Source organism: Ostrea edulis, chromosome 4 (genome assembly GCF_947568905.1).
Source record: "Ostrea edulis chromosome 4, xbOstEdul1.1, whole genome shotgun sequence".
NCBI classification, from domain to species: domain Eukaryota; kingdom Metazoa; phylum Mollusca; class Bivalvia; order Ostreida; family Ostreidae; genus Ostrea; species Ostrea edulis.
In genome coordinates, this window is record NC_079167.1 from 26,805,390 (window position 1) to 26,826,847 (window position 21,458).

The following is a 21,458-nucleotide window of genomic DNA, read 5'->3' on the forward strand; positions in this document are numbered from 1 at the left end:
AGCCATCTTACAACAGGCCAACATGAGTTCCAGCTACAAAAGGAGACAACATATGACCGTATTAGAAGCGAGTGGGCCCGTTTATGCAATGAAATAATGATAACATACAGAGACACAGTGCTGGCTTCAAGAGACAATTCCACCAGTGTCAGTTATGATAATGTTAAGGGAATCAGGTGGGCCCTGAAAATTCCACGGCGTCATGTTAGAAGATTTAGCTCAAAGTTGCGAGATTTTCTTGACAACAAGTTCAGGGAAGGAGAAGAAACAGGACGGAAAGCCAATGCCACAGATGTTGCAAAAGAAATGCAGAACATGAGAAATGCTACTGGTGAGCGCCTCTTCCTTCCATCAGAGTGGCCATGAGAAATCCTACTGGTGAGCGCCTCTTCCTTCCATCAGAGTGGCTGACTGTAAATCAAATTACATCCTACTTCTCTAGAAAACAGAGTTCAAAAGTAAATGAACAGATTCAGGATGAAGATCTCTTGGCTGCCATTGATGCTATTGACAGAGATGCAGTAACTCTGGAAATACAACAAGATTTAAGCTCAAAGTGAAATACCTCTGTACAAACATATAGATGCAATATCAACATGGTTAAGGTTGTGGGATAGTAATGTATTAAATAATTTCCCTTTATTATATGATCACACAACAATAAGTCAATAATCATTATAGATAGACTATACATTTATTTTAAAGACTTTTTTGTTTACAATTTCCATTTCCGGAACATGTGCATGTATGTACTGTTACTTTTGTCATTATATATATATATATATATATATATGATACAGAGTATGTATTGGATATCCTAGTACTGTAACAATGTATCCTGAACGAAATGCATCTCAGATTTAGGTGTTCAAATCTCCATGTACTTTCATGTTCATAGTGAACACGAGTTGTTTTCCAATGCATTGTTTGTGGAACACTGTATTGTGTGATTTCAACACAATCTATACAGGCTAGAAGTGATTAGTTGGTTTACAAATGTAACATACTTGTTTGAATTAGGTATATCATGGCCTAACTGTAAATAATTGAAATTGTTAACCTTATTAATGTATTTGAAAAAAATATTAGAGAATATTGTTAAAGTTTAACAATACTAGTTACAGAAAAGAAATGAAGGCTGCTTGACTAGTAAATTGACCACATATTTTGACTTTAAACAACATTTTGTTATTGAAAAATATGTATCTTTTACAAGACATGTTTGTGAAACACTGATGCCCTCTGATTACAACAAAAAGAAACCATGTGCCATTGTATGTTATTTAGATAAAACTTCCAAAAAAAAAAAAACAACAACAAAAAAACAAGATCAGTGGTCAATGTCAAGGCGACAAGGTCAACAATTCTGGTTTCATTGCAAAGGTCTTCTCACAATAAATGCAAATATAAAAGCAGTACCTCATACGCTTTGCAAAATATAATTTATAATAAAATTTTCTGTAAGTATGGAGGACAAAGGTCAATGTTAAGGTCACCAGGTCAAATATATCATTTTGAATGGAAGACCTTTTATCGCAATTCACCTTTGAATTAGAACGCTTTGGCCGATATAGTATTGCGTTGTGCGACGACACAATTGAATCTGTAATACAATTGCGAAATGCAACAGACACTCTCATTGGTCCATATGTATAAGTCCACCCAAATTCCCTTATACGGGAGTAGTCAGCATTTGAAAACATGACGGCCAGATGCTAGATGGAAAAAAAACTTCAAAGAAAGAAAGAGAAAAAATTGTATTCTTGTGTTGTTGTCTCATAACTTTAATATCAAAAAAATTCCTAACATATTTTCCTATACTTGTGTCCAAACATACCTTCAAATATTTATTAAAGCCCCAAAAACTCGATCACAGCTTTTGATGATTTCGTTCGTAGACGTAGCCATGTTAGGTAGCCAGTCACGAGTCCCGGTTCATTTCCATACTGGCACAATAGCGTCTAGATGTGTACTAATACCCCACAAATATTTTAGCTAAATAGTCTAGATAATATACCACCCCAGTCCCATTAAATGATAATTATTCAAATAGCTAAACTCACGGCAATGCGGCCGGTCTCCATCTAATGGACTTAAGTAATACCAGTTTATATTTTAAGGTCAAGATTACTGGAGTCACTTGACCTTATTAAAAGTTTGTAGGTCCTGTCATCCTCTTGCCATTTCTTAAGATTCCATGTCGCTATTAGTCCCTGTTTTAAAGTAATACCACTTTTTATGTTCATGGTCAGAGGTCATTTGACCTTAATACTAATTAGTAGGCCCTGTCATTCTCTATTACTTTCTGGAAATCCCAAGACTCCATTTATCAAGTTATATCTGTTGAATTTTGGAATTAATTTTTCCCCATAGAGTTCTACATGTATGTTAAACCCCACCCCCAAAACATTTCTGCACATCTACATACACTGACCTGTCATATCCTTGATTGTTTTAATGTTTTCCGCCACACTCAAGAATTTTTCAGTTATCTGGTGGCGCCCAGTTTTTGTTGGTAGAAGAGAGAACCCAGATATAATGTACCTGGGAAGAAACCAACGACCTTCCGAAAGTAAACTGGGAAACTTTCTCACTTACCGGCGCGAGCGGGATTTGAACCCGCGCCGACCAGAGGTGAGAAGCCGTGTGATTTGGAACGCGATGCTCTAACCACTCGGCCCTTCATATCCTTGGATATCTATCACTTTCATCAACTGGGTACAGATTGATTGAATGTTGTTTAATGTCCCTCTCGAGAATATTTCACTCATATGGAGAGATCACCACTGGCGGTGAAGGGCTGCAAAACTTAGGCATATGCTCGGCGCTTATATGGCCATTGAGAAGAGAAGGGTTTTCATCGTGCCACACCTGCTGTGACACGGGACCGGTTTATTTACTGTTTTTGCAGTCTCATCCGAAGGGCCGCCCCATTTAGTCGCCTTACGACAAGCAAGGGGTACTGAGGACCTATTCTAACCCGGATTCCCACAGAAGAAGAAGCAGAAGAATGATAAGAACCGAGCAAAAACAATGTCTCCAAACTTCGTTTAGGAGACTTAACTAAAAAACTGACACGGTCAGTAAGGGCCCCGCTGAGTGTTATTAGAGGAAAGTGACATCTGTATTTGATATAGCAATGTTTGGGGCTGGTATATATGTTAGAATTAATAATATGTAAAGATACATTGGAATGTCAATTTGTGAAAAAGGAATCATGAAGCATATTTATGAGAGACTTATGCAATTTAAATTACTTCTGTTTGACTCGCACTCATCCACAACAGAGTGCAACAAAATCCCATAGTAATAGGGAATTGAAAATTGATACCTGGTAACTGGTACAAAATATGGTACATACTATTCAAAAAGGATTATGAATTTGACATATTGATGTCTTGGAAAAGGAAATTCTGACATCGGGGCTCTAAGTGTTGTCATTTGATAAAAGTGTTCTACATTTTTAAAAATAGAGATTAATGTCTTTACATACATAGCAGGGTGTGACACTAAGGCACGTCCGACCGACCGTGTTCACTAAATGATAGGTCCGGTCGGGTAAAATGTCGATTTACTAGTCCGACTGGTCGTGTTTAAAAAATAAACAAATTTAAGAGACTTTATTTTAAATGATAAGATATTTTATTCTTTAAAACAAAATAACTGTAAAGAGTTTGCGAGCAATTTTGAACCGCATGGTGACATAATCTCTATTTTTAGTTCTAATAAGTCGCGGTCGGAAGTGATGTTCTACGAAATCTACACAATGTTAATGTGTGTAAAGTTATGTTTTGGATCAATAAAATTATTGAATTCATTTTCATGCACAAAAAAAAACCCCCCAAAACCCCCCAGTTCATTTGACCTACGAAATAGAATTTAAAAAAAAAATATTGAGGTCATTTTAATCTAAATGGATTAAAGAATTTCCGTGCTGGTAAGAATTTAAAGAAACTGAAAATATGTTTGATAGTAAAAGCATCAAATTGAATGACGAAACTAAAGACTGTTTTTAGACAATTAAATGCATTTTAGTTCAAACTTAACGTTTGTCATTTAAATTAAGTATTTGATATGGATAATCTATCAGATTTTTTCTGGAAAGTTGGTCAGGGCTAGTGGATGTAAGGTCAGGTCTAGCAAAAATCATTTGAAGTAGCCCGATTGGTTTAGTGCTCAAAAAAGTTAATGTCAAACCCTGCATAGGTGAGAAAGTTTCCATTATTCCTAGCCGAGACATATCATGTATGCGCAAAAACTTCATAAACAAATATCAAAATACTCATGTGGACCTTACCGTCAACAAGCGCAGTGAAACGCCATTTCGAGATTTTCGCTGACGAAAGTTTGGTAACAGTAATGAATAAGATACATTCATTTCGTATCTATTTTGTGACTTTCTTTATTAAAAGGAACAGTTCTCTAATGTGTAACGTGCTATTACTACATAATTCAATAACTTGACGCATGAAGCAGTTTCACTTTGCAACCGGATATAGGAAATTTTATTTCGTATTCCGATCCCGATCGAAAGTTATTGACTGGGAATGACGTGTTTTAATTCAATATACATGTAACATCAAGCATTTTGTATATCACATTTAAAAAAAAAAAAACCAAATATATACACATACACAATGTTGTAGAATTATTTCTTGTAAATTTTCTATATTGGCGGCAAACTGACAACTTAACTGTGTGACAAACGGGATGATTTCAGTTTCTCCATCGTCAACTTCCTATGTTTATGTAGCAATATTCCATTATCACCTGCATATGGTGTATATATATCTCAACTGATTCGATATTCAGGGGCTTGTTATGCGTGAGGTCGGTTTTTAAATCGAGGTAAGCTACTGACAAACAAGTTGATGGTACAGGGATTTCAACAGTCTCGATTGAAGTCAGCATTTCGCAAATTCTATGGTCGTTATAACGATCTAGTTCGTCAATACAGCCTTGCATTGGGTCAAATGCTGTCTGAAGTGTTTCATACCGACCGTTAAGCCGTTCTTGGCACACTGATTTTGACTGCGGATAACTCCGTTTATCTGATCAGGATATAGGGCTCACGGCGGGTGTGACCGGTCAACAGGGGATGATTACTCCTCCTAGGCACCTGCTCCCACCTCTGGTGTGTCCAGGGGTCCGTGTTTGCCCAACTCGCTATTCTGTATTGCTTATAGGAGTTACGAGATTGAACACTGTTCGTTATCTTCACCTTGCATCAATACAATGCATATCATAATTCAAATTGAATTATCTTCCCTAGACAGTGGTAAATAAATACGATCATAGTAAGAAAGATGATGACATTCAAACAGACAGACAAAGTGACATGACTCCAAAATATATAGGTATCTTCCTCTTATTGTAGAGTATTTCTGTACAAAATTTGAAAACTGTTTGAGTTATCGTGTCACAATGAAAGTGTCGACGGACAGACGGACGGACAATGTGATTACTATAGGGCTTCCCGTATTTCATGCGGGGCCCTAATTAAAATGCCAAGTATGGCGTAACAATCGGTATGAAACAAGTCAGACAGCATTTGATCCAATGATATGTTAACGTTGTAATGGCAAACTAGATTGTTATAACGACCAAAAAAAAAAAAAATAATCTCTTGCTGTGGCCTTAAATTCGACATTTAGATATATCGACGACGTTTTGTCTATTAAGAATAATAACTTTCATTCGTTTGTCGATTGGATATATCCTTGTGAGCTCGAAATAAAAGACACCACAGAGTCGTCCGCTTCTGCTTCATACTTGGATATTTTATTGAAAGTAGACATTAACGGCAAACTGACACCTCAACTGTATAACAAACGGGATGACTTCAGCTTCTCCACCGTCAACTTTCCATATTTATGTAGCAGAATTCCATTATCACCTGCATATGGTGTTTATAAATATCTCAACTGATTCGATACGCAAGAGCGTGTTCTGCGTATGGTCAGTTTTTAAATCGAGGCAAGCTACTAACAAACAAGTTGATGGTACAGAGGTTTCAACAGTCTCGAATGAAGTCAGAATTTCGCAAAGTCGATGGTCGTTATAACGATCTAGTTTGTCAATACAATCTATCATTGGGTCAAATGCTGTTTGACGTGTTTCATACCGATTGTTATACCGTTCGTGGCACACTGATTTTGACTACGAATAACTCCGATATAGGGTTCACGGCGGGTGTGACCGGTCGGCAGGGGATGCTTACTCCTCCTAGGCACCTGATCTCACCTCTGGTGTGGCTAGGGGACGGTCCGTGTTTGCCCAACTACCGATTTTGTATTGCGTATAGGAGTTAAGAGATTGTTCACTGTTCGTTATGTTCACCTTTCATCGCTTTCATTGTAATAACGACCATATAATTTGCGAAATGCTGACTTTAAACGAGACTGTTGAAATCCCTCCACCATCAACTTGTTTGTCAGTAGTCTATCTCGATTTAAAAACTGATCATTTGCAGAACAAGGCCTTGCCATATTTATGAAGCAATATTGCATTATCACCTGCATATTGTGTTTATACAGTAAAACTCGAATATAGCGAACATGGATATAGCGAAATTACGGCTATAGCGAAGTGAAAAAAGATTTCCCCGGCAAATTCTTTATATATTCTATATAAAAATCTGCGTCTATAACGAACAACGATATAGCGAATTTACGGATATAACGAAGTAAATTCCTATTCCCCTTGAATTAAAAATGAACGTAAAAATCACCTTTTATAACGAATTTTTTTTTTATTTTAAACTCTTTGTGATTTATAACAATCGTTTTCCATTGACATAAAGGATCCACACTTATTGCGACATTTCTGTTTGTATTTTTTCAAAAACGCAAAACAATACTTACACATACGGTTAGGAAATATATTGTCGGTATTGTTTACTATTCTCGTTAATTGAATTTGAAGTTTGATTGCATTTATTTTATCGTACACTCCTTTATTTGTGTAAAACAACAAGTAAATGGCAATTGCAATAGACTGTACATGTATGTATTGCACAAACTTTTGTTGACATTTCTCTCTCGACATGTTCTTGCATGACTTAATAATCCATCAAGATAAATTATCATATATAAATCAATGTGTATATTTCTTGTCTAAAAATATTTCTTCTTCTCGAAAATATATAGGCTTCATTTCTCATAAAGACAATACAAACGCAAGTATATCGATTGCTGCTTTCTTATATAACTGGTATACATGTAGAACAAATAAATTTTATAACGAATTCGTTATATTTGAAGTATGAATTCGCTATAAACGTATAGCGAATTACGCTTATAGCGAATTTTTATGGAGGGTCCCCAGAAATTCGCTATATCAGAATTTTACTGTATATCTAAACTGATGCGATACGCAAGAGCTTGTTCTGCGTATTGTTAGTTTTGAAATCTCTTTTCCTGACCAAATATATATGAACAACTAAATAATTTATAAAATGTACGCGAAATAACCCCTTTTGTGAGCCCTATTGCTTTGCAAAGTTCATCCGAGCTTCTATCCCAAGCGAGTGTCTATATGTACGTCGGATGCTGCGACTTTTGTTACCATAGGAATATCCATTGAACTAATGCAGCAAGGGATCTCTAATTGTGATGGGGAACTGGCAAGAAGACCAGAGTTTGAATGATCTATCATAAGACAATTAAGTTTTTAATAGAGAAAGTGTTGTTTGCCGTTTTAGTTAAACCAGCCAGTTTTAATACTGTCAGTAGGCATAACTATATTGTTACAATTTGTAAATTGTTTAGTTGTTCGTGTATTTAGTCAGGAAAAGAGATACAGTCAATCGGACATAACTGACCAAAGGTCAATCGTTTGCATAAATTATCTATTCGAAATAAAAACGAAAGGTTATGCAAAAAGTAGAAAATAAATTTGAATGTGCTATAATATAGGGTTATTGAACTTATATTGGTGAATATTGGCACTCGTTGGCTGTCAAAATGCACGAGCTTGCGAGTGCATTTTGACAGCCAACGAGTGCCAATATGCACCTATATAAGATTAATAACCCTTTTATTATATAGCTAAAGTATTTAGTTGTTAAATTATATCCCTTTTCACTCAAACTACTTCAAAATAGACGAGAATTCATCAATATTGGCAGTGTGCAATAACAGCATGCATTTCTTAACTGTTCAATATTTAACCCGTCATTAATGCATGAAGAAAACTGATTTTGTAAATGGGAACATCATAATTTATGTACAGTAAAACATTTTGCTTACGTAAATATCAAATACCGGCTGTCAGATTCGGAGGACCGTCGCCTGCCATTTTGGCTTGTTTACGTCGTTACGGTAACGTCAATATTGAACGATCATACTCGGAATGTTTCGGGCGCATACAATTTACGCAATGCAAAGTTAGCATTCAATAAATTCTCAGGATATTGAACGCTAACATTCTCTAGATTTTACGCAGTTTTATATTAGACTATTTATTAGCTATATAATAAGTAGATTTATTGGTTCGAAGAAAGGAATTATGTTACTTCTAGGTTTAAATTTGATTTCAATGTAAACATTGCACATTTTGAAATGGCTAATAAGGTAAGTAATTTTGGAGAATGTCGATAGGTAAAAAAAATAAGACCGGGAGACAGTCAGCATCATTCGGAAAACAAAAATGGCTGTTCTATTCCGTTTCTAACAGGCGGGGAAGAAGGCTGCTCCAATTTCACATGTGGGGTTGGTGCCAAGGAATTCAGGTTTACCTCGTTACCGTGAAGTGAAATTGGGATTAGTTAAAATAAAAAGAGTATAGATACAATATTTTCGGATCCTCACAGAGCTTGGAATCATAATGCTCTTGGACCGAGGGTTATCAGAGTTGTCTTTCGTTTCCTTCATCACCTATCACGAGTAACGTGTACCAATTTCCCCGACTGTATGCATGACAGGCCTAGAAACATTGCAGACTTACCAAAACTCAAATATTCATATATTGAATATTAAGGGATGAGTCTGGAATGGTGCTAACCTTGTTATGATATTGCCATAAGGCAAATCAGCATATCTGGTGTTAGTCTGTCATGTCAATCCGATTTGATCCTTGTCATCGCTGAAAAACCTTGTTCAAAAATGAAAGAAGACACTGGGATACATAGAACTATTTAACACGGATGATCTTAAGGGTTTCTCTTGATTGAGATTAGTGAATAGCCTGCGATAGAAATCCCGAAGACTTGTGTTATTGGCCTCTTTTCTCATCTTAATCTTTAGAGCTTGCCATTCTGTCTGCTTGATATGCTCTACATCACTATCAAGCCGCTTAAAGCTGATCTTCCCCATACTCATCCAGTTCAGCATCGGTTGCAGGCAAGTTTATAGGGTAAAGTATCTGCATGTCCTTCAAGAGATGATTTGTGTCTGTCACCCATACTCTTGTTGATGTGATTGAACACTGGATCAACAAGTGCGCTCTGTATTTGCTTGAGCTGTTCTGCTGTTAAGAGAAGGTGGTTCAAGTCTGATTCCTTTGAACGTATATATTCATCATTTTCATGAGAGACACTCTCAAGAAAATTATGTAGACTTTTCCAACGTTGTTATAGTAATGCTACCTACACACTAATTTTGACTACGGATTACTCCGTCCACCTGATCAAGTGATAGGGTTCACAGTCGGTGTGACCAGTTGACGGGATCCTTACTCCCTGGCACCTGATCCTACCTCTAGTATATCCAGTGGTCCGTGTTTGACCAATTGATTACATTCTATCCACGGCAATTCTTTCGTTCATTAAAAAAAATTACCTCGAAATCCCGTGGTGGATCCGGTTTAGAATAGGTCCTTAGTACCCCTTGCTTGTCGTAAGAGGCAATCAAATGGGGCGGTCCTTCGGATGAGACCGCAAAAACCGAGGTTCCGTGTCACAGCAGGTGTGGCAGGATAAAGATCCCTCCCTGCTCAATGGCCATAAGCGCCGAGCATAGGCCTAAATTTTGGAGCCCTTCACGGGCAGTGGTGACGTCTTCATTTTCGTGAAATATTACCGGAACGGTAAACAATATTCAATCAATCCATGGACCCACAAGACTCACTTGTGAATAATGTAGTTTCCCTTATAAAAAAAAACCAGGCAGCAATCAAGTGAAAATCTGACCAAGATTACTTAAGCCATAGCAGATACTCAGCAAATTGACTTTCTTATCATCTATAGACATTATCTTCTTTCTATAAAAATGATACTTTCTTGCTGAACGTTGAACCAAGGTCGTATTTATAATTTTGGAAATCGCAACAACGTTATTGTCCGTTTCTTATTACCTCTTTGTGGCAAAGATCAATGCAGCATCACTTTGAAGGAAGCTGTCGGACTTATGTTTGCAATTGACATTATATATTCATTATTTCAGAGTAATGTTATATTACCTTCCTCATTTGCAAAAAAAAAAAAAAAAAAAAAAAAAACTCTTACTACATCTGCGGAAGCAAAGCCCTTTGTAATATGAATATTGCTTCCAGTCCATTAGGTTCGTACAGCACAATTCAGAACTGGGCCCAGTCCCATTCCCTTACTCATCTGCAGCTGACTTCCTCAAGAGATGTGATTTCATATTTTGATAACAATTAGGTATTGGCTAGGAATTGGAGAGTTCACTTTAAAGTGATATGGACACGATTTGAGCTGAAAATTTTCAAATTTTGTTTTTTGATTTTGAATATTTAGAAAGCTTAATTATCCCCTCGCACAACTAGTTGCGGAGGGGATATAGCATCGCTACTGTGCATGTGTCCGTGTGTTTATGTGTCCATTACAGCTTGTGGGCAAGATTTAAAGAGAACCTTTGCACTAACGATTCTCAGCCTTCGCATACATATATGGCATAGTAAAAAGATGAACCATATTCATTGTCAAGTTAATCGGTGAAATATTTCTTAGAATATCGCGTCTTTACTACCTAAAAACCGTGAAATTTTATGCACGAGTTGACAATACTCACTTCCAGTTAATTTAAACTGGTACCCTGTCAAGTTACGATTCTGGTCGCTTCGGTTTCACTAGCCTGGTTCCCGAGGCCTTCCGATGTGCAAGCACAGAAGGCCTGGTACGCACTGTTGAATGGCGGCGCGCATAGGGCAAACAGACATGGCGGCGAGTAAGGTAAGTTTGCATAGAAGAGACTGTTCATGTTCTAATTTAGGTATTTCCTACTGGTTCACTGCCAATTTTATTAGCTCTTCTGAGCCGAAGGCTCAAAGAGCTAATGCTATGGCCATTTGTGCGGTGTGCGTAAACTTTTTAGAAAAAGGGCTATAACTCAAGAACCCCTTGGCCAATTTTTTTCAAATTTGTTACAGGGTATCATTGGCCCAAGGGCTTTCATGCATACTAAATAGAGGGATGTGACCCTTTAACAAGGGGAGATAATCAGGAAAATACAAATAAAAGTAGTGGTTGCTAAAAAATCTTCTTCTCAAGAACCACTGGGCAGATTATCACCAAACTTACACATAAGGATGAGGATATGTTGTAGATTAAAAATTGTTCAAGGCATTACCCTGGGGCAAAAGGCGTGGTCTCAAGGTCACTTCAAAGTTGACCTAAATTTATATTTCCTTAAATCTTTGATATTTTAGTCATTATAAGGACTAGGATCATCAAATTTTGACAGTTGATGCATCTTAGGACCTTGTGTCAAGTTGTCTCAAAAGTAGGTCACGGTGACCTACTTTTTGAATTTTGCAGGTATTTATTTTAAAATTAATTTTGATACATATCTTGGACACTTTGAAGCCTATGATCATCAAAACTTGTCAGTTGGTGGATCATGGGACCTTGAAATGCGTCAACTGAAAAATAGGTCACCGTGACCTACTTTCTGAATTTTATGGCTTATCATTTATAGATATATTTTAAGTTGTTATTTCAAATACCGAGAGGTTTAGAATCATCACATCTTGTAAGTTGATGCATCTTGAGGCCTTGAAACATATTTATAAAAAAAGTAGGTCACAGTGACCTACTTTTTGAATTTTGCAGATATTCAAATTTCACATTTTCAATTTTAGATGCATATTTTGGGCACTGTAAAACCTAGGATCATCAAACTTTGTCAGTTGATGCGTCTTCAGTCTTCGGTTTGTGTCGACCAAAAAGTAGGTCACCGTGACCTACTTTTGGTATTTGACAGCTAAATTACTATATTTCAGACACTATTTGACCTACAATCATCAAACTTTGTCAGTTGATGCATCTTGAGTCTTCGGAGTGTATCGACCAAAAAGTAGGTCACTGTGACCTACTTTTGGCATTTGACAGTTATGTTTATATATTTCAGTCACTAATTGACCTACAATCATCAAACTTTGACAGTTGATGCATCTTGAGTCTACGGAGTGTGTCGACCAAAAAGTAGGTCACCTTGACCTACTTTTGGAATTGGACGGCTATATTTATATATTTCAGATACTATTTGACCTACAGTCATCAAACTTTGTCAGTTGATGGGTCTTGCATGTTCGGAGGTCGCTGACCAAAAAGTAGGTCACCATGACCTACGATTGGAATTTGACAGCTATATTTCAATATTCAGATACTAATTGGCTTAAAATCATCAAACTTTGTCAGTTGGTATTTCTTGGGTTCTCAAAATGTGTAAACCAAAAAGTAGGTCACATTGACCTACTTTTTTTGAATTCTTAGGATTTGACTAAAGATTTAGAATACTAAGAGGCTAAGAATAGAAATGATGGGGTTGTACAATTTATCAGAGAAGCGATTCTAGGCCCTTGGGCCTCTTGTTTCATATTTCAGTAGGATAGAGTTCAAAGAAGTAGTATGGACCTTTATTTGACCACGAACCGTTCTATTTCTATTTGTTTTCACGTTACTTTATATCATAGTGAGGTGATCAATCAATGTTTACATTGAGCTTTCGTCAGAAATGAGGTCTTTCCCACTGGTTCATCGCCTATTTTTATTGATGTATCATTAGATAGAGATTTAAGGAAGTGTCCTGTATATTGGTTTTCTGACGAACCACTCTGTGTTTAAAATGAAGTGAGAAGGTTTAGGGGGGGGGGGTTAAAGAAAATGATTACTTCATTCTGTATGATTCCATTCTGGATAATGTATGCACAAGTAAGTTTGCTTTGGAGTAATTGGCAACACACCTCATTCAAGATGTAAATGTATTTTTTAAAATACAAAATAAACATTGATGAGGAGATCCTGGTTCAAATCCTGGGAGCAGAGTACTTGTGGTCATCACTTATCATGCAATGGAATCAATAATTGTTTCAGTTAGGTGATTTTTTTTGTTATTATAACATGATGAGCATGGCTATGCTAAAACAGAGGAAAAGGAAAATGAGAGGATGCCGTCATTTTATTTGAATCATCATTCATATGCGAATATGAATGATCAGCATACTCCAAAGAAACATCCGCCAAAGAGAAGTAGAGGCACACCTACTGGAGAGACACCTCTCCAACCATTAAAGCAAATAAACCAGGTGTGATATTCATGCTTCATTTCCTTTTTTACTTCAGTTTGATGCCTTTAATTGCAGTGTAATTCTTTGTCCATGTATGTTATTTTATTTATATTTGAAACATAGTCTGTTGGTTCAAAATGGGACATAAGGGAAAGCAGTTATTTAAAAAAGTTCATAGTTGATAACCCACCTCCTACACCGATTTTCAATGAGTATTGGCGTTCATTGGCATTTGAAATGAACGCAGCATTGGGTACGTCCAGAACTGGTATGCTACATCATGATTTCATAGTGTCTATGATTACATGTTTTTGCCTTTATCAACAAGACACTATTAATTGTTGAAATGTGATATTTACAGGTGCATCTTGTAAAAGTTTCTATGAGAGATTAGTAAAATCAAACACTTTGAAAGACTCAGGGGAGAGGTTTTATGAAGAGACATCGTGTCAAACAGATATCAGTATACCCATATATTTCAGGTACTGATAGTATTCGTTTTTTCCCAGTCCATAAGTTGAAAGATAAGTAATTTGGTGTATGATTGATTTTATGTATCATGTGGTACAGTAAAAGGGATCCAATGCAAGGTGAAGATAACGAACAGTGATCAATCTCATAACTCCTACAAGCAATACAAAATAGATAGTTGGGCAAACACGGACCCCTGGACACACCAGAGGTGGGATCAGGTGCCTAGGAGGAGTAATCATCCCCTGTTGACCGGTCACACCCGCCGTGAGCCCCATATCCTGATCAGGTAAACGGAGTTATCCGCAGTCAAAATCAGTGTGCCAAGAACGGCTTAACAATCGGTATGAAACACGTCAGACAGCATTTGACTCAATATGAGGTTGTATTGACGAACTAGATCGTTATAACGACCATAGAATTTGCGAAATGCTGACTTCAATCGAGACTGTTGAAATCCCTGTACCATCAACTTGTTTGTCAGTAGCTTACCTCGATATATATTGCAGACAGTTATTTGTATCCCCTAAAAGCTTTCACTTACATTATACTATTCTTAATTAGACAGTCAAATGCAACTGAGAAAGAGGAATTCATTTGCCCAGATGACCTAAGAGAGCTGAAGGAATGTTTGTGGTCACTTTTTATGTTAGAAATTGCTGAGAGTGCCAGATACATGACACACAAACGACATAGCTACCTCGGGCAATTAAGCTATGATGACATCCTATCATTTAAATGGTCAAATGTAATTGAAGAAATGTTTATTAACCAGAGTAGACTTTCAGATGTTCTTCTTACAGTTGCAACAAGCAAAAACAAACATGATAATGAAAAACATTACAGAGAGGCATCAAAAGAAATCGGCCTTATATATGGTGTTCTGATGAAAAGAAGAAACCATACTTTATCTAGAGTCCAGAGAGTTGTTACTATGGCAATGGCAGAGGAAAATGTACACCAAAAGGTATGACTTGCTTGTATGATTAAAAATATAAATGACATTCATTGTAATTTCTTATCTTTAAGTGATTATATTTTGTTTTTTATTTTGCATTAATATATAATGATTTGTTTTTAAATTTGTTTTTGATTTTTAGATTTCTGTTGATTTATTATTTCTAGGGCCGTAATTCATCATGTATCTTCTTTTAAAGTCAAAGTATAAAACATTTCAAGAGTTGATGGTAATCAACTGATTTATAAAAAATTATAATTAATTGTTGGATAACCAATACTACTTTCAAACGAAATGCTATATAGCAACAACGACCCATTTAAGTGAAATATAAATAGGACTTCAAGAACAGTATATTTTGAAATTGAGTTTTATTTTACTCTGATGATTCACAAATAAGTACATATATACACTGTGTGTACTATTATTTGCTCTAATGCTGTTGTGCAAGACAGTCATTGTTGTGGGAAGAATTCGGGGAACTCATTTGCAACCTACATGTCCAAGCAGGCAACCAACACACCCTCTCTTATAAAACCGCAGTCACAGGGCAATTTACAGTGGTAAGAAGCAAGTGTGCAAAGAACTGCATTTCCCAGACAACATTATTCCTGTCAACACTACTCATACCAGTATATGCTGAAGGATATATTTACTATTTCAGGTTTTATTTTCTGTTCAATTGTTTATTTCAACATTTTTAATATTTCTTTGATGTTTTTCTTTCTTTATACATGTAATTATTTAATTTTCAGATTGATTTTATTGATCCATATCTTCATGTTTTGTGCTTATTTCATAAATGAAAACAAGAGTATGTCATCACATGAAATTTTGGGTCATGTTCTTTTCTTCAGTTGTTTTACCATTGTTGAGTCTGATTTCAAAAGATAATTTGATAATCATTGTTGTACCAACAATACTGGGTTAGGGTTAGGGTCAAATAATGTAGATAATCTTGGTGACAACATAGTACTTTATATGTAAAAACTATGAACTTATTGTCCGATGAGCAGTTGCATTTGTAAAACTCTTAATAGGCCAAAGTGAAATGAAATAGGAAACACACATTTTATTTTGGCCTTATAAGCAAGTCCTTGGATATCCAATTCTAATTCTATAAAATCCAAATTCCGGAATAACAAATGAAAGGCGAAGACAACAGTGATCAGTCTAATAATTCCTATAAGCAATACAAAATAGAGAGTTAGGCAAACACAGACACCTGGACACACCAGAGGTGGGATCAGGTGCCTAGGAGGAGTAAGCATCCCCTGTTGACCAGTCACACCCATCTTCACAAGTCAAGGGTTATTGATTCGTTACCTCGCACTAACCCTTGACATCAGTCGCTATTTAAAAGTTGGACTCGACAAGAAGCATATGATTGGTTTGCAGCCTGAAGCTGCAAACCAATCAGACAACGGCTTTTATAATCGGTCGAAAACAAAACTAAACAGTAAACACGCATGGCGACGGCATTAAGGTGTAGAATTTGTGGCCAATTAGTACAAGACAGATACCGTCGATTGATTTTCAGGAGTTTGTTTTGCTTGAAGAAACAATTAGACGAGGTTTTGGGGTATGAGCCGAATGAAAATGATGGATTGTCGAAGTACGTTTGTCGACTATGTTTAAACAAATTGTCCAAAATAATGGGAACAACTTCGTAAGATAGCGATTTACCACTGCCGGTTTTAGTCCCAATAAAAACATCTTTTCCTTCTCTGATACATGATATCGAAAGCTTTTGGTTTTCAGTCAAATGATCGATTTGATGTTTTTCATATATCTTTTCGTCAATGGACACCATTTTTTACATTCTGTTTATTTCATCTGAAACAAAAAATCCTATTGGTTGATTAATTTTAGCGTATTGCGTCATCCTTCTTCTCCAGCCCAACTTTTAAATAGCGACTGATGTCAAGGGCTAGTGCGAGGTAACGAATCAATAACCCTTGACTTGTGAAGATGAGTCACACCTGGTGCAAAGTTTTCTGGGAGATTTACAATTTTTTCCTCACAAGAGATATTTCCATATAAGAAAGTTCCATATGTAACCTCTGTAAATAAATTATCATCAATCATTTATTACTCATTGTTGCATAAGTGTAAATATGTTTTTATTTCTGCGCTCAGGTGTGATAGACCACGTGTGTGTGTGTTTGTGTTTATAACTGACCACTGGACTTTCCTATACTTGTTTAAGCGGTTTCTAATACTCACTCACTTTCCCGCTTTTTCTAACCCAGGGCCCGCACTCTCGGCGCTACCCTTGAAGGGAACAGATGTAATTGAATAGCTGCATAGCATCTAGTCTTCATATTTCATATTGAGGAAATATATGTACCGGTGTTTGGTAATTATTCACGATAATGTTAACTATATGTAATTGTGATATTCATTGTCATATTTAAACGTATTTCTAATTATTCATTATATTTAGGTTTTCACTTAATAGTTTTAATAAACTTATCCCTCAGACTGATAGTATTTGTCTCTGTGGTTGCAATTGGTGCCCACGTATAAAAGAAACTAGGAAACCAAGCACTGAGGATTCATGGCAGAATTTCCTGGATTAAATTCCCGGCCGGGGAGGAGGACGAAAGTTTAGGCCATACCAAGGAGGAGAGGTCGATTTTCGGTCCAAATATATGGAAAATTCTACACGTCGTGAAAAAGGCAATATCGATCGCTTGTGGCTGAAAATCCGAGTGCATTCAATCGTCAATCATTAGGAAAAAATCTGCAAGGATGCACATGAAATGTAATCAAAGGCGGATCTTGTGAGGTGGATTCTGGCGAAATTTTCCGAGGATTTCCGACGGTGACGTCGTTCGAGAAAACCCGAAGCGCAACTCACGGCAGACTCGCTCGTCTTGTGTATCCGAACTGATTGATGAAGGTACTGTAAACTGAATGTTATATGTGCATCTGTTACTTGAGCATTTTTTTTTGTGTACAATGTAAGCAATTGACTACAATTGTAGTGTTTGCTTTTGCATATATGTAGGTTTTATGCTTTGTCGATGTTACAGGACAGTGTGTATTGAATAGGGAATTCCCGTCTAAGGTCATTTGTCTATTTATAGCGAAAGTGTGATTTCAGAACTTAAGTTCTACAGGTATTTATATTTAGTAGGCTTTGTTAATTAAGGTATTTAGCTTTAGATTTTTTAATTACCAATCAAAAATTTGTGTGAAATTTGCCAAACACTAAGATTTTTCAATTTTTTTTTAATCAGCTGATTGGGTTGACTTACGTGTAATTACAGAATTGTGTTGCAGGTGTAACTTGTATCAGTTGAAGGTAGCAGCCAAATTCCAGCTAACTTGTATGAAGCTAACTAATTAATAATGAACTAACAATTTTGCAGTAAAGCAGAGACTTCTCGACAAAGATATACTGAGTGTTAGATTAGTGAGAAAGAGGTGTGAAGGTTTATTGTTTTAAGGACATATACTTTAAAAAAAAAAAAAAAAACCCAAAAATCTTGTACATACTTTTAAAGATTGTAGGAAGATATAGACAACATATTGGTATACCAGTGAAGTTGATCTCTATTCACATTGTAGTTCAAGTGTGTTTCCCAGGCATAACTGAATTGAGTTGGACAGTTGATTTAGTTGTTTGTTTGGTTGATTTGATGTGGAGTTTGTTGAGTTTAGACTTGGTCAAGAATATTGATAAATGTTTCTATTGCTGATCAAATTAAGATGTCAGTTGAAAACAGAAAAAGAAAAGGCGGTGTCCTCAGCAGAGGATAATAAGCTTGATTTTGCAGCAAGTTTTTTTTTACCCATTTCTAGCACACCTAAAGTTTAAGCAACAGGTGACCCAATTAAACCAAAGGTACGTGTTAGCTATGACTTTCCACCCAAGCCTGAATTTAACATACCTTTCAAGCAAGTAGGTGAAAAACATAAAGGAGGGTTAACAAATTTTGCAGAATTGGGTGAGACTAGTATACTTCGTACTTCTCTCATGGATCACCCAGGTAGTAATACTACTCATGTGTATGAAGTCAGTAAATTCCACAATTTTCAGGGGATGACCCTCCTCAGAAGGGGGATGTGTCCTATAAAGAGTGGCGTTATGAGGTACAGTGCCTGCTTGGTGACCCTGATATTAAAGAAAATTTATTGATACAAAGTATCCGACGCTCGTTAAGGGGAACAGCAAAAACAATGCTGATACCGCTCGGTGAGAGAGCTAATGTTCAGAAAATACTGTCAAAATTAGACATTTTGTTTGGTGAAATTTCGACAAATGGCATGATTATGCAAGAATTTTTCAGTACATGTCAATTACCTGGTGAGTGTGTAACTTCATTTAGTTGTAGGTTGGAAACGATGTTACAAAATGCTATTGACAGTGGTTATATGGATCAAGCATCCAAAATGATTTGCTTAGACACAAGTTTTGGACTTCTTTAAGTTCAGAAAAATTACAAGGGCAAACCAGACACAAATATGATTCTATCAAGAATTATGATAAGTTGTTGCTTGAAATAAGGCGTGTGGAGAAGGAGATTTCAATCAGCAGCCGGACAGAGAAGAAGCCTGTACATCAGCACTGGATGTCAGCAGGGGATGGTGACATGGAAACAAAGCTCAGCAAATGGATGAGTTAGAACAAAAACTTGAAGGTAAGATTGAAGACAAGTTCAACAAAATATTGGAGAGACTAGAAGGAAATATGTCGGGTAACCAGAGGTTTTCTGAGAATGGTCAAGGAAAAGGTGGTTACAGTCAGAGCAAAGGTAAGGGTTATAAGAAAGGCTACAAACAGTACAAAGGGAAATTTCATGACAATAAGGGTAAAGGTCAAGGAAAGGAGACCAAGAACAATTCTGGTAACCCAAAAGAGTAGAGGTCTCTGATGAGGGCCGACCAGGGACCAAGGGTTTTACACAAGGCCAAATTTTGAATTGTAAATTGATAGGTGAGTCAAATGAAGGCATTGTTGTGGTACAAAATGAACAGTTCAAAGCTCTTATTGACAGTGGATCAATGGTAACTACACTGTCTATATCAGGTTATAACTGTTTGCAAAACAAACCTGAACTGAAAGAGTTATCAAACTTGGGTCTAGAGGTGACTGTTGCAGATGGTTCATTACTAGATTACAGAGGATATATTGAATGTACTTTGCAGGTTCCATGTATGAATTTAGAGGTATTTGTCCCTGTACTGATAGTACAAGACACAGAGTTCAGCAAAAACTGCCCTGTAATCATAGGTACCAATGTACTTAGAATTTGTAGAGAGTTCTTAGGTGATAGTACTTATACATATGGGATGCCCAGTGCTTGGAAAATAGCTTAAGACAGTATGAGGTGTCAAACTTACAGTGTGAAATCAATCTGTAAGAAAACACTTATTGTTGAACCAAATGAATCTGTTGTCATTAAGGGGCGTACCAAAGGTGTACCTACCAAAGATGATCTGACATTGGTGACTGAAAGTTCTGATCATGATGTTAAGTTCATAGTTTGTCCTAGAGTAGTTAAGTTGTCTGCACATACTACTAAACCCACAGTGCAGGTTAAGATATGCAATATATCTGCCAAACCCATATCGATCAAGCATGGTACTGTCGTCTGTGATCTCCAAGAGGTTAAGGTTGTAAATAATGATGCAGTAACTGCACCATACTCCAAGAAAAAAATGAGTGACCCCATTGAGCTAGGAGTCAAAGTTGATTCTACTGAGTTGAGTACAAAACAGACCGATACTGTGAAAGCTCTCCTAAAACAGTTTAGTAATGTGTTTTCTACAGGTCCATTAGATCTAGGTAAACCCAATCTTGTAAAGCATTCTATTGAGTTAGAAGACAATACACCATTTAAGCAACCCTACCGCAGAATACCACCAGGAATGTATGAAGAAGTCAGACAACATATAAAGGAAATGTTAGAGGCAGGGGTGATAGGAGAATCGAACAGTAACTATTCCTCAAATGTGGTACTTTGTCGGAAATCAGATGGGTCATTGCGGTTTTGTCTTGACGTGCGATTATTAAATTCGAAAACCCGGAAAGATTGCTATATGCTACCACGATTCGATGACGTGATCGACACGTTATGCGGTGCGAAGTTTTTCAGCAAACTTGACTTGAGATCAGGGTACTGGCAAGTTGAAATAGATGAGAAAGACAAGCATAAGACTGCATTTTCGGTAGGCAATTTGGGTTTTTATGAATGTAATAGAATGAGCTTTGGTCTCACAAATGCTCCAGCAACATTTCAGAGACTCATGGAAAAGTGCATGGGAGATATGCATTTGAAGGAATGTCTTATTTTTCTGGACGATGTTTTGATTTTTTCAAATACTTTTGATGAACATTGTGAAAGGTTGAAGAATGTATTCCTGAAATTATCTGAATATGTATTGAAATTGAAACCTTCCAAATGCGAATTATTTAAACAGTCAGTAACATATTTAGGGCATATCATTTCAGAAAAGGGAATAGAAACGGATCCAGAAAAGTTGTCAGCAGTTAGAAATTGGCCAGCGTTACCAACATCAAACAACTCCGCCAGTTCCTGGGTTTCGCTGG

The 21,458-nt window shown here is 36.6% G+C and overlaps 1 pseudogene; it reads left to right on the top strand.

The window, feature by feature from the left end:
* Positions 1 to 362: 362 nt before the first annotated feature.
* Positions 363 to 19,587, top strand: LOC125668928 (uncharacterized; annotated as a pseudogene).
* Positions 19,588 to 21,458: the final 1,871 nt, after the last annotated feature.